Genomic DNA, 15,345 nt, shown 5'->3' on the forward strand with positions numbered 1-15,345 from the left:
CCACGTAATGATTGCAATTGATTTTATTTGGGTTGTTGTGATTGTGTTATAATAAATCCATGCCTTGTTCTTTATGTGAAATTTGTTTAAGAGTGATCTAGTTCCTTTTTAGCTTTCCTTTAGGTGTCTAAGTCGCATCTTTGATCTTATTTCCACTTGGTTTTTCCCACTTATACATATGCCCATTGACTTCAGTATGGGAAAGGGCTCGGTTTAATGTCTTCTTTGGCTTATTTGATGCCTTGTTTTTATGCTTGCTCCCTTGTTATTTACTCTCTGCTCTTGGGTTCTGGCTTGCTGGGTTAAGGCTTTTTGAACAGGCTGAATCCATGGTGACTGATTCTTCTGAGAAAGAGAACTTGAAGAGTTGCATTGGTGGTGCTAGGCAACAGCTGAACCATGTAAAGATCTCGTCTAAAGCTTCAGAAACAGCAAAAAATAAGGCTAATAGATGATACATTTTCGAGGGACATCTAACTGTGGATCCCAAGCCTCCAAGACCTCAACGGTTGGTGCAATCTAACCTCTTGACAAATGTTGCTACACTTTCGAACTTAGAAATCAGCCAATGGTCTTATAGAAAATAATAATATCACATTAGAAAATGTTGCTAGTATACTTTTGCAGCAATGGAAAACCGTGAGTGAGTCTCAAATCGCGGTCCATACACTCCTTCTCCAATTCTGATTCCTACCGCACTTCCAAGTCGATTCAACGCAGCCTTTCTAGGTTCCTGGCCATCTATGTAGGCACGAATCGCCAGCGGTTCGTGATCCCAACTCGGCTCCTGAACTTGCCGATCTTCGTGGCTCTATTGAACAAGGCGGGGGAGAAGTTCGGGCTTCGTTTGAGCGGAGGCCTGGTTTTTCCCTATGAAGTGGGGTTTTTCAAAGAAGTACTAAGGTTTTTAGAGAAGGATGAGGTGAAATACGGTGGGGCCAAGGTTATTTTGTGTTGAGTGATGACTTTGTGGGTGATAGGTGGCAGGACCATTTAGATGATATGTGGTGTCTTCTTTTTTTTGTCTTGGAAAAAATGGGAATTAGAAGTTAAAGAGGAAACTTGGAATTCTGCAAATTCCAACAGTGTCAGATCAACTCACCACCAACAAAACCTATACCTTTTTACCCCGAGTCCACACTCATGCATGACCACTTTTGGCATGCAATCCCAATGACCACATGCCATCCTTTCGACTGCCACATGCTATCATCATGTTTTTTCATCTTTTGATGTTGAAAATTTATTTTAATTTTTAAAAATTTCATTCTCAAATAATTCTCCAAAATTTCAATTTTTAAAATTTTCATTTTTAAATAATTTTTCAAAATTCCAATTTTTAAATTTAAATTTAAAAATTACATTCTCAAATAATTCTTCAAAATTCAAAATTTCAAAACTTCCATTTTCAAATAATTTTTCAAAATTCTAATTGTCAAAATTAAATTTTCAAATAATTTTTAAAACTCCAATTTTCAAAACCCCAATTTCCAAATAATTTTTAAAACTCTAGTTTTTTATTTATTTAATTTAATATTCAAAAATCTAATTTTCAAAACTTTAATTTTTAAATAATCTTCAAAATTCCAATTATTAAAATTTAATTTTCAAAACTCCAATTTCCAAATAATTTTTAAAACTCTAGTTTTTTTTATAAAAAAAAATTAATCTTCAAAACTCCAATTTTTAAGTTTAATTTTCAAAATATAATTTTCAAAATTTCAATTTTCAAATAATTTTCAAAACTCTAGATTTTCAAAATAATTTTAATTCCACTCTGGTTTTCAAATAATTTTAAGTACTTTCTTTTATTCTTCATTCCTTAGGTTTTAGAGTCAACAAAAATCTCATTTTTTTTAATAAACTTGCTACATTTCCCTTTAGGTAAGTACTTTCACAAATTTTATTTGAATCTTTAAATAATTTTCCGATTTTCTCGATTTTTAATAAAAATGAATGAATTTTCATAATTAAAAAATAATGGAATTTATGAGAATCAATTCATAATAAAATAAATTGGGCTTTGGTGGGGGTCATATATACGAGTTTTCTCTTCTGATTGTCAATTGCTATACTTAATGAATATTGTCTGATCTTTGTCCTACTCTTTGGCATGCATGTGCTAATTTTATCATTATGAGCTAACCTTATTTCCATGATAGCACATTCTTATTTGCTGCTAAGGTATACTCCTACTCTTACTTTATTTATTTATTCGTTTTCATACTCGATTTGTTTAATTATTTGATCATTTCATCGGTATCAATTGATTTCCTTATCAATTGTCACACTTGTATCACCTTATTTAGTAGAGACCTTATTATAGAGTTTAGAGGGGTGTTACGACTCACCATCGTATATTCTCAATTGGTAACCTGACCCTCGAACCCGAATTTGATTTTCCATAGACTGTCTTTTTCAAATAAGGAGTCACTTATGATTTCTTTCTTATTTTATTTTCCCTTAAAAAAATAAAACAAAAATAAGTGGTGACTCTAAGTCTTTTCTAAAAATAATATTTTTTACCAAATAAATAAATAAATAAAAACGAGTCACACCATCGAGTAGAAACGCATCGTGCAAAATGCGGGGTCCACACATATATTTTTTACTTTTAAAAAAAAATAGAAAATCTTATATTTTCTTATAATAATAATAATAATAATAATAATAATAATAATAATAATAATAATAATATATATATATATATATATATATATATATATATATATATATATATATATATATTATATTAAAATAAAATAACATATCAAGAAAAATCCTCCTCCTATTGAAAGACAAATAAAATCTGATAGAAAATATTAAATAAGGAACATGGTATAACATTATAAAAAAATTTCAATTTTTTTTTTTTGAGAAAATGGATTTATTAACTATTAAAATTTATTTCTCAAATTTTTTATAAATAATCAACTAAAAAAAGTTTTAAAGTTTGTAGTAGTAATTTTAGAAAACGTTTTTAACATTCTAATATTTGAAAACTTTTATCTTTCAAGTTTTTGAAAAACTAAAAACACTTTCAAAAATAACAATCAAACACACTTTTATTTATCATTTTGATTTTATAAATTTTTTCTTTCTAACTTTTATCAAAATTTTCAATAATTAAATATAGCATTTTTTTTAAATAATATATAGTAAAAAATCAATAAAAATAAATTATAAAGTAAACAGTGCAATACAATCCTTTTTTTTTTTAAGTTTTTTTATTAAAAATATAATATAATCATAATTTTCCATCTCTTGATTTATCTTTGTCTGAAAAATTAGTTCTTATAAATAAATTAAGTAGAATTTATTATACCTAAAAACAAAGTATTATATCTTAAAGAAAAATTCAATTTTAACAAGAATCAATTAAAAATATAGAACTAGATTTAATATAATTCATAGACATCCACTTTGGTCTTTTAGAATTGTAGTTTTAATACATGAAGTAATAGCAAAATTTTGATACAAAAGAAGACTTATTTTAATATAAAACTATCTTATAATAAAATTCTTTATTTTATAAAGGGATAAATATAGAATAAAAATAAGTGCACTCTAATTTACTTCTATTTGCACAAAAATAAGTAGAGATTATTCCTTTTTTAATACAATTCATATCAGCTTTTGAAAATCCATTTTAGATATTGTATTAATAAATAATTCTATGAGAATTCGTTTATTTGACGTAATTATTTATGTATTTTGATTATCAAAGGTTTCAGCATAATTTTCTTGTTTATTTTGTATTAAATTTTTATTTGTTCATTTTTTTTGTTCTATTTCCTATCATATTTCTTATATTTCTATCTTTCAAATCTTCAATAGTCATGGACTTTTGAATATTTTTTAATCTATTAAAAATTGCATCCATAAACTATTATGTAGGTCTAATTACTCGAGTTTTAGTTGTATTTTTTGTGAGAATTAATTTTTTAAAGTTTTGTAATTATTTTCTTTGTAGACCTTCATAATCTGTTTTATCTATAACATCAAAAAATATTTACTTATCCACTTTTTAAGAAATTATTGTTTATTGTTTTGTTTTTATTGACTTGTTGTTTTCTGTTTTGTTTGATTCTTCTTTTTCAATTCTTATGTTTTTTTTTCAATCTTTTGAGTTATTTTGTTTATTGTTGTTAATTTTTAAAAATAGGTTAAAAATATTTTAAATTTCCAAACTTTTACAAAACATGGGAGAACAGCTTTAAAAAAATTGTTCTTAAAAACTGTTTCTTTAAAATTGTTTTTGAAAATAGTTAACAAACAGTCTCTTAAGGTCTATTTGGTTCTTGTTTTCAAGAACTGTTTTCTGTTCTTGAAAACAAAAAACACAAAAAACTTGTTTGAGGAAAGTGGTGTTTTTTGTTTTTTTGTGTTTTTCGTATTCCCAAAAACCATTTTTTTTAGAATAATAAAAAGATGTTTTCATTATTTTTTCACTATTCATAGAATAGATTGTTTTTTGTGTTTTCTCTTTCTTCTTTTTATGTTTTCTTAGTTGTTTTTTGTATTTCCACAAAGGTGAGCTCCACCTAACTACCACACCCCACCCCCACCTGCAAACCCTTTCTTCTTCCTTAAATTATTGAAATTAATAAATTTACATATGGTTACAAAGTCATCATTTGTTTACGAAAATTATAACTAGTGCAAAAATTTCAAAATGAAATAATTTTTTTTTTAATTTAAATGAATTGTGCATATAAAAATTATTTATATATTTATAATATCAAGTTAATGGAAGAAAACACTTTATTAATTTAAAAATAGCTTTCAAACATGTTTTTTGTTTTACTTATTCTAAAAAACTTTTTTATTAACTCAATAAAACATGTTTTTTTTAGAAAAAAAACTGTTTTCTAGAATTCAGTTTCCAAACACAATTTTTTTTTCAAAACACAAAAAACTGTTTTTTAAAAATTGTTTTCCAGAACAATTTTCAAAAATAGCAACCAAACAAACCCTTATTTTCTATTTCCATTTTGGTTTTTTTTTAAATAAGTTTTAAAAATAGAAAAAGTGAAAACACCAATATGATGTTTTGAATTTTTTTTTTTTAAAGAAAGTGGATAAAATTTTTAAAATGTGAAAACACGGAGGTCAATAAAATAATTTAAAATATATTATAGAAATATAAATATTTAATAATAATATCACAATATTATAGTTTTTTTTTCTTTTTACCAATAATATTATATTTTTATATTAAAAACTAAAAAGTAACTTATTTTAATAGATCATAGTAGCTCAATACCTTTATTAATTATAGACATATTAAATTTTTTATTATTTTATTAAAATAAAAAAATACCAAATAAATATAATTTAGCTATTTAATTGTTTTTATGTAAAAAAAAATAATACTAAACATTTTATTATACTATTAAGATCACTAGTAGAGAAGAAAAATAAAAAACGATAATGAAAATAGTAATTTATTTATTTTTATTATTTTTCATGTAAAAAAAATTATTAGATATAAATTAGTTTACAATATAATCCATTGAGTTATCCATGCTATTTATAAATAAAAAATCATTTCAAATATGAAAATTAATAATACACTTTAAAAAATAATAATACAAAAAAAAATATAACAATGAAAATAAAATGACAAATAAAATAGCTTATTTTTAATTTATTTTATTTCTTGTACTAGTTCATAATTTTAATTTTATTTCATTTTATTTTTCCAAGCTAGTTTTCTTTAATTTTTTTGGAAATTACTAAGGTATTTTTTAAATTTTTATTTAGATATTATAGGGAAATATAAATTTTAGGAGAATAGTAAAATTTAAATTGGATAAGAATAGGGAAAAGAGACCGAGTATTTTTGGTTTTTTATTTTTGAGAAAAAAAAAATAAAGACAGATATGGGCTCTTTCCTTAGCTGATCTGTTTAGTATAGTACCCACTACCCAAAAGGTATGGTTGAATTTTCTTTACATATAAAAATTATGGGAGTAATTATTGAAATAATTTTTCAAACTCATTAAAATTAATTAATAGTTATCCAAACGGAACCAAAATTGTATGTACAAACCAACAAAAATGAGTCTTTTTCTATTAGTTAATCATTTTTTAAAGAAATAACAATTAAAATGTTTTAATTCACGAGTTGATACCCAAAAGTCAACAATAAACTCAAGAAGAAAAGGAAAAATTAAAACAAGTTGGTACCCAAAAGTCAATAGCAAACTTGAAAAGAAAAAGAAAAAAGAAAAAAAAAATCTAAAGTTTGAAATGGGCCTAGTCTAGCATGTACTAGAATTCAAATTTGTCATATGTAACAAGTGATCCGGAGTTTTGTTGTGACACTTTATTTAGCTTTATTTGTTAAGATATTTACAATAATACCTATATACTTCCAATTTGTCCATTAAGTAAGACTCATTTCTTTAGAGCCTTGAAGCCCAAGTAAGAAGATAGACAAAGCCCACATTCACTCAATTTAAGGATTACAAGTCCATTTACTTTTTTAAAACAAAAAACCAAAAAAAGAAAGAAAGAGTTGAATTGGGATCGATTGACAATGATTGTGGGATAGAAAAAGAAGTTTAGAAAATTTGAAAAGGTTGACGTAATCCAAAATGGAAAGAATGGTGGGAGGAAAAAGAAGAGAGTTGAATGGAGAAGGAGCTTGATATTGGGAGATGCAAGAGGAAGAAGAGAAGGAAGAGGGAGAGGTATAATCTTTGGAAGAAGGAAGGAATTGGAAAGAATGAGGTTTTATGATTGGGGAGGAAAAGAAAACGGTTTAAATCTTGAAAATTGATGTAAGCTATTGAGAGTTGAAAAAGGAAGATGGGAGAGCATACATTTATTTAAATCTCTTATTGAAAGAGAAGAAAGGAATTTGAATTTGAAAAAAAAAAAAAAAATCACATGTGGGAAAGTAAGAGGGGAGATGGGGAAAGAAAGAGAGTTGCTTCATGGATGAAAAAAGTGTTTTATGTATTTGAATGACATAAACATTAACTCATCTAAAGCCAAAGCTATCTTAGACATGTTTCCTCTCGATCTTGGAAATAATTGAAAGGTTTTTTGGCCAAAGTGTTTTATGTGTCACTTTGTACCTATTTTCATTGAAACTCTTGCTTCTTTTGGTTTGTTAGTAAAGCAAGAGACTCATTTTCATTGAAATAAAGAATATCAATAGGCTTTTGATAGAGTTGACACTTCCTTAACCTCAACTATAACGATGATACCTCTAACACTTAGCTCGCCGGCCTTTACCCTTGTACCTCACTTCTACTCCTAAGTGCATTGGTATACTCCTTGTATGAGACATAGATTGATAAGAGAGGACTATGTATTAAATAGACAGAATGGTGTGATGACTAGAATTGTGCCATTCCTTAATTAAGTAGGATTATTTGGTGTTCATTTTTGTAACACAAAAGTTTTGTTGACTTACTAGCACATCATTTGTACTTGATCACTCACTTTCTTACTCACGGAACCTACTTTTTTAGGATGATTAGTAGATGGCTTCTTCTCCTTGCTAAGTTTGACATTACTTGTGTTATACTAAAGGCCATTAAAAGTCAAACACTTGCTAATCTCTTAGCTTGCTTTCCTAGCAAAGAGTATGAGTCTCATGTTGAAACATTGCCAAGGAAGTTCATAGAGGTTGCTTCAATTACTAATGCCTTAAAAGAATGGTGATTAAGCTTTAATGGATCATCTACCACCAAAAGAGAAGGTGTTGGTGTAACACTCACTAATTTGGATGGATCCACTTTTTCTGTCTTTCAAGTTGACTTTCAAATTTTCTAACTATGAGCCCAAGTATAAGGCTTTGATAATTGGGTTCTTCCTTATTCATCACCTTGATGTTTCATGTTTGTGCATACATGGCGACTCTCATTTGGTTCTTAAGCAAAAAACCATGAAGTTTATGGTAAAAGAAACATCATTAGTGACACATCAAACCATGGTCTTGAAGCTCTTATAACATTTTGAATTTGTGAGTTTTGTGCACTCTCCACAATTGGCCAATCATCATGTCAATTCCTTGGCCGCTCATGCCTCTAAGGTTACTATGGAAGATGATGAGCTAAATATACAAGTGTTATGACTCTAACTTCAATCAACTACCATGGCCTTATGAACAACTTGATTTCTAATTAGTGTGAGCCTATACTATCACAATTAAAGAGTGATGCAAATGTGACAAATATAAGAGACCTTTACCATTTTTCTTTTCTAGATAGACAAATTTAATTCAAAGGAATAGAAATTATTTTATCTTAGTACATCAATAGCATTGAGTTTAGTGAACAATAACTCTCGGGCACATCTTTGTCTATATTATATTCATATAAACAATTGTGGCAATGCGTCCATGAGTCTTTATCTTCATCTTTAATATCAAGGGTATTAATGGCCCACTATGGCTAAAGATGTTGTAGAGTTTTCAACAAAAATGCACCAAGTGTCAAGAACTTCCTAACCATATAATGTATTTAGTCACTAAAGTCCAAGATTGGAGACAACCTTGTATTGGCTACCTTATTGATTATTCTCCCCCTACTGATAAAAAAAAAGTTGTTGCCATCAAAAGAAAGGTCACTTGATATATATATATATATATATATAATAAACTTTTTCTATGAGGGTTTGGAAGAAGTTCATCAAGGGTAATGTGGTGAACATTAAGATGATTATAAGCTATTTAGCTAGCAACTCTATTTGGGTTATTATTAGCCCATAATGGAGGCTAATGTTATTCAACATGCTCATTGCTACCATCCTTGCCAAATTATATGGCAATCATATTTATGCTTGGTTACTTGAATTTAAAAGTTTTTTTTTTTTCATCATTAGCCTTTTTACACTCAGGCCATGGATTTTATTAACCCTATATCTCTAGCAACTAAAAGGCATATATCAATCCTAGTGGCCACTAAGTGCTATAAAAAATAGGTAGAGGCTATTACATTAAAAAAATAAAATAAAATAAAAAATTGTCAAGGGCTATAATAGATAATCTCTTTCAAGGACATATCATGTCACTTTGGTATACCTAGACAAATATATTATGAAAATGATACTTTTTTTTTTATGAATAAAATTGTTTGCAAATTTCTATCCGGCTACAAGATTATACATCTCAAGTCTACTCCATATTATACTAAGGGCAATGAGTAAGTAGAGGCAGCAAATAAGATTTTATTCAAAGTCTACATGATGCTCCAAAGACATGGCATGAGACACCCTAAGCACTATAGGCCTATTGTGCCATAAAGTGTTGCCCAACTCAAGCTACTTTTTCTCTTATCAAATAGGGTAGAGGCTATTTTACTTATTGAGATTGTTGTTCCATCAACTAGGATGATTTTAGAAAGTGAATTAGATCTAGATCAAAGACTCTTAAACCTAGAATGTTTGAATGAGCATTGCACAATTGTTCAACAACTAAAAACATACAACCTATGAAATGCACTTGCTTATAATTCTATGGTTCAACCAAGAGAATTTAAGAAAATGGACATAGTTCTTAGGGCAGTCTTTCATGCATGCCAAGGTCTTCCAATTTCAAATTTTGCTGCTTGATTACAAAGGCTCTTTGAGATTAGGGAAACTCATCATGCAAGTGGCTACTATTGATTAAGTAATCTAAGATTGCAATAATCTATATTCCCCAATGAATGTTATAGGGTTAAATTAAGATATATTATCCTTGGTGGCAGTGCTTACATACCAAGTGTTTAATATAGGGAGAATTGTATTTTGGATCCAGTTGAGCCCAAAAATTAAGATTTGGGCCATGAAAGTTGTTTAATTGATGGAAATGATATAAAATGTGAAGAGACCAATATACCCTTTAAAACTATTTTGAGTATTTTTCTATTACAATGTTTGATAAACTTTTTTATCTTAATTTTTTTTAATAATTATTCTGAAAATTTATTATTTTTAGAAAACAATTTTTTTTATAAAAAAAAATATGTTCTAAAAATATATCATTTAAAAAAAAATTGACATATTTTTAGTTATTTTTTATATACACAATTTTTAAAATATATATTTTCCAAGATGTTTGATTTTTAAATAATAATAATAATAATAATTTATTTTTATTTTTTGGAAAAGGGTGTATTTTTTTCCAAATCACTAAATTAAATTAAATTTTATTGAGGTTTACAAAAGAAATAAAATTTAAATTAATGTTTTTCTACTCTTTTTTTTTTTTTCATAGTCAATAAAGGTTATTTTCGGAAAGATACAAAATACATATCCTTCTTCTCAATTTTCACATTTCCTCTAGGTTTTGGGCTTAAATTGTGAACTTAATGGACCAAAACTTAATTTTTGGGTTCAACTAGGTCCAAAACACAATTGTCCCTTTAATATATCAATCAATGATAATGATGTAAGTGTTCTCTTTTGGCATAAAAAGAAGCATGAAAAAAAATTATCATATTTTTATTCAAAATTAATAAATGCATGTCTAGAACAATGAAAGGCAACTAAAATTAATAAAAAGAAATATCATTAACTAGAAAAGTTTGACTAAGGTATCCCATGAATACAAAGGATATGCTTTAAGCATCAAATCCTCATCCAAGCATCTTATCTTCCTTTTATTGATTAGGTATCAAAATACATTTTCTAATATCAAGTTTTGTTCTGGCATATGATTATTCTATTTTTCCTTATCTTTTTCATGTTTTTATGTAACTCCAAGTCTTTCTTGTTTATATCCAGCTTCACCATCTTGTTTCCATCATTCTTAGATTTTTAGGCTTCATTTGATACTTGCATAATATATGCTTGTTATTTTCTTTTTTTGCACCTTTCATTAGAAAAAAATATCATCCTATAAGGACTAATTAAAACTCAAGAATATTTATATAGATAGAAAACATCATTTTTGTGTGCTAATCAATTCCTTATGTTAACCTAGGATTTCTCTTAATCACATGAGTTTTGATGATAACAAAACAAGGTTAAATTTACTAATGATTCAATCAAGTTATTTATTTCATGTTTCCATGAAATTTAAAAGAAGTTCCAATAACTCAATATAAGATCCTTGTTAATGAAGACTTGACTTTATTGAAGACTTAGGAACTAATGTAAGACTAGTCTTGTTGGTACACTTGAGTCATTACAATCTTCCATGAACTTAAAAGTTTTTCAAAATCATCGTATTTTGCTTTTAAATTTATCATATCTTCACAAAATTTATGATTTCATGTTTTTTTTTAATTAAACATTGGCCTTATTTCTTTCAAAATATGCTTTAAATAGTTTAATTCTTGTTAAGGAAGCTTTTTTGAAGATTCCCGACTTCGTTTAGACCAATTTGCAACATTTACAATGCAACCAATTAAAGTAGGAATGAACCAATTGAGTTGATTAGGCTCAAGTGATTAAGGTGCATTTTATGCATTGAGACTTCTAGAAGGTTGTTTTAAGTGGTTAAGGCAAGAACCTTCATTGGTCCAATTGGTTGCTCAACTAATTGAGCCTCAAAGAGCTAAGATTCACTTGCTAAGGCATTTAATACCAAATGACTAGTCAATCGGTTGAACTAATTACTCGGTCGGTAAAACCCAAGTCATGGGTTATGGGGTTTATGAGTTGCTTACCTATGAATTAAGATGTTTAAGAGTTGTTACTATAAGGAACCTTGGATTGGTTCATTCTCTAGTCCTGAATCTCGTAAGGTGCATGCAATCTATTCTTAGCAATGTTTTTAGAACCGGACCGATCAATGAACCAGAAAATTATTGGTTCACGGTTTACTAGTTAGACCGACGGTCGAATCACGGTTGAACCGGTGATGTAATAAATAATTAAATATATAATTGATATATTATATAAAATTAAAAATAATTATAAAAATAAAAAATATATAAAATTACAAATTTTAATAATGTTTGATTTTTATATTTGGTATATTAAATTAAATGATAAAGTTTAATATTTTAAATTTTATTACATAGAAATATGTAATATTTAATAATGAAGATATATTTAAGATGAAAATTTTTATAATATTTAATTTTGTCTTTTTGTCATTGTATTTTATTGTTTTAAAATTATTCTATTAATTAATTTATATTATTATTATATTATTATTATAAAAATAAATAGGAATTTAAATATTTACATTTTTTTAAAAGATTTGATATGATAAAAATTTGAAATAAAAACATTAATCTTAGATTCTTATTTTATATATATATATATATATTTAACAACATTATGGTGCAATACTCAATGGTTCAAAGTTCAAAGACTTCAAAGTTTCGTGCGTCCAACCCTCAAGAGGCAATGTTTAACCTCAAATCAATCTCATTCCCAATCCCACATCGGAAGCACATGAATTTTATGTGCTCCATGTGCTCTATAAATACCTTGGAACATGCCTTTAAGCCAAACAAACCAGCAAATTGGGCTTGGAGGCATGACCCAAATAAAAGTGTTATATTTAAGTCAAACATGCCAGCAAATTGGGCCTGGAGGCATAGCCCAAATAAAAGTGTTATAAGCTTTCTTGTCATTGGACTGGGCCTAGTGGCTTGGACCAAAGATGAGCTTATAATTAGTTTTAATTTTGAAAGCATTAGGCGTAGAATGGGCTTGGTGGATAATGGGCCTCTTAAATAGTAAACAAATATTTGTAGGATTAAGGTGTGGCTGGTTTGCAAAAAATTGGATGGTTTGTTCGGTTCAATGGTTCAACGGTTCAACCGTTGATTTAAACGATTCAATGCCGGTTTGATCACAAAACGGTTCATTGAGATGGACCAAATGGAAAGTTCACCGGTCGACAATTCGACCGGTCGGATCGGCCAGTTTGGTCCAATTTTTAAAACCATGATTCTTAGGTTTCTCTGTATCTAAACATAGTGGAAAACATGAGAATAAAAACCATAACAATATGTATGGATCTAGGGAGAAAATATCATACCTAAGATTTGGATGTTCTAAATTAACTCTAGTCTAATGAATCAAATCGTAGGCGTCATAGATCTTATACACCCAAAGATCTTCTATTTGATCACTTCTTTCATGGATCTCTAGCATAAGATAAGAGTGGTTTTCTTTAGAGAGAGGGTTTTCTTGTTCGAAGTTTGAAACACAATGGTCAAAAGTAAAACCCTAAACCATTAAGGGAGTATATATAAGCTTCCTTATAAGCTTAAATGACTTGAGCCTAACTTGGGCTTGGGCCATTTAATGCAGACCACTTGGGTCTTAGTAATTATTTAGTCATATCAAGCTCAAATTAATTAGTTAGTCTAACTTAGAAAGGTCATTCATAAGATATAATAACCTTATATTTTTATCAAAATGCCATTATGCACATTTATGAATTACAAACCCATAATTTCCTCAAACAAGCTTATCACCATGAATTGGGTGCTCGAACAGAGATCACTTAGACCCATAGGAAAAATACTAACTCCTTAATAATCTAATTTTGAAGTTGACTTAACACTCCACTAAAGAGAGTCAATTGCACTTCACTATCTTATGATATTACAATGAGACAAAGTTTAGGTTTGTAACCTACTATTTACTACATGCAACCCTTCTCCCCTCCATGAACTGGTGTCGATAATTTAACGAGGCATGTATTATCATTATCTCAAGATTAACTTTTTAATTCTTCACTTAAAAATCTTTCTATTATGTGATCAACTAACATACTCTAGTGCATAAAGTGCATATATAAAATTTCACTTAAGGAATTAATATGACCATAGTTTTTCTAATCACATATCCTTAGGATCACCCAATGGGACGCATTGTCTCAATCTCATGGGATATCATGGTGCTTCTATCGAGAATACCTGTCGTCACCAACCTTCATCAACAATGACTTAATTCATAGAGAATAAACGACTATCTTAGGAACTCACCCACATGTCAAAGCCTCTTGTTGATTTTAACATAGGTTAATATTTTCTCAATGTTAAAAGTCAATGTAGTATAATAGCTTGGTGAATCATGATTACCTAATAGTTAATGTCATAATTCACCGTATATATTGTCTAATGTGCAATCATACACACTAGTGTACTCAACATGAGAAAACCATTCTAATAACCAAGACAAGTCATCCCTTCAATTAGAAAGTAGTGTATTATAGTCTTTGATCGATTACCTAAATCCATGAACTAATTGTGAACAACTTATCATCTTGCAAGGAATCCATAACTTAAATCTTCTATACAACTCCTAATGCACCCAACTCACATACAATGCAAATGATAGGGACACAAATGCTCAAAAGATGGTTAATGCAAAAAGAATACATAAAAAGAACCAAAATCATAATAAATAAATTTATTAATGAAACTAAAATCTATTACATCATGTCATGCTTTTTATAGTGTTCTATTCTAATAGTTATAAGTAAAAGACCATAACTTTTTAATTTCTTACCTACCTTATTATCTCATTCAAAGCTCTTTCATTTTTCAACTTGTAAATCTTAAGTACACCATCAAGTCAATCCTAAAGTTCTATAGTATTGTGAGTTTATCTTATTTCATAAGGATTAAGGTTGCTCGTCTTACCTTTATTTCATCTTGTAAGAAAAGTTTATCAAGTGAGGTAGATCCCTTGAATTATTTGTAAGGTCCATTGTAAACTTGGAATCTAAATGTACTTATTGAAAGCTTAGGTTGAAGCCTATAAGAATAGTAAGACCCTCACTTAGATAGAAAATGCAAGAAAGTGGATGTAGGCAGAGAACCAAAACCACTATAAACTGAGTTTGGACTTCTTTTCTATCTATGCTATTTACTTGTATACTTGACTTTGCATTTCTATTTGTTAATTAAGTATTTTTCATTAAAATTTCCAAAATAGACTAACACTTAATTCATTCCCTTCTTTCTTGGGTGTATAACTAGGTTTTTCATATGGAGATCTTCATTATTTTTTAAAACCAATTATGCTTATTAGAAAAATAGGATGACATGATTTTTAAAATCTGTTGATTTTGATTTATGGTATTGTTAGCCCAAGGGTCTCCTTATCATGTTTTGATGATAACAAACCATGATTAAATTACTAATTGGTTTGAATTATAAAGAATTTCAGGTGTTAATTTGGAAATTCATCAAATGACCTAATGGATGCAAGATCAAGCCTTTTGAAAGATCTTTTAATTATAAGAAACATATGTAAGATGAATGCATGGGTGCACTTAGGATTTTAATATCATTTCATGCATCTTTGAAAATTCAGTTTATGCATTAAAATTACATTTCCATCAAAATCCGAGTTCTATCAAATGAACCTTAGGCAAAACGTTTTAAAATTGACATACTATTTTACCTAAAGACTTTGCCTAAGTACTAA

This window comes from Vitis vinifera, chromosome 16, assembly GCF_030704535.1.
Source record: "Vitis vinifera cultivar Pinot Noir 40024 chromosome 16, ASM3070453v1".
Lineage (NCBI taxonomy): Eukaryota > Viridiplantae > Streptophyta > Magnoliopsida > Vitales > Vitaceae > Vitis > Vitis vinifera.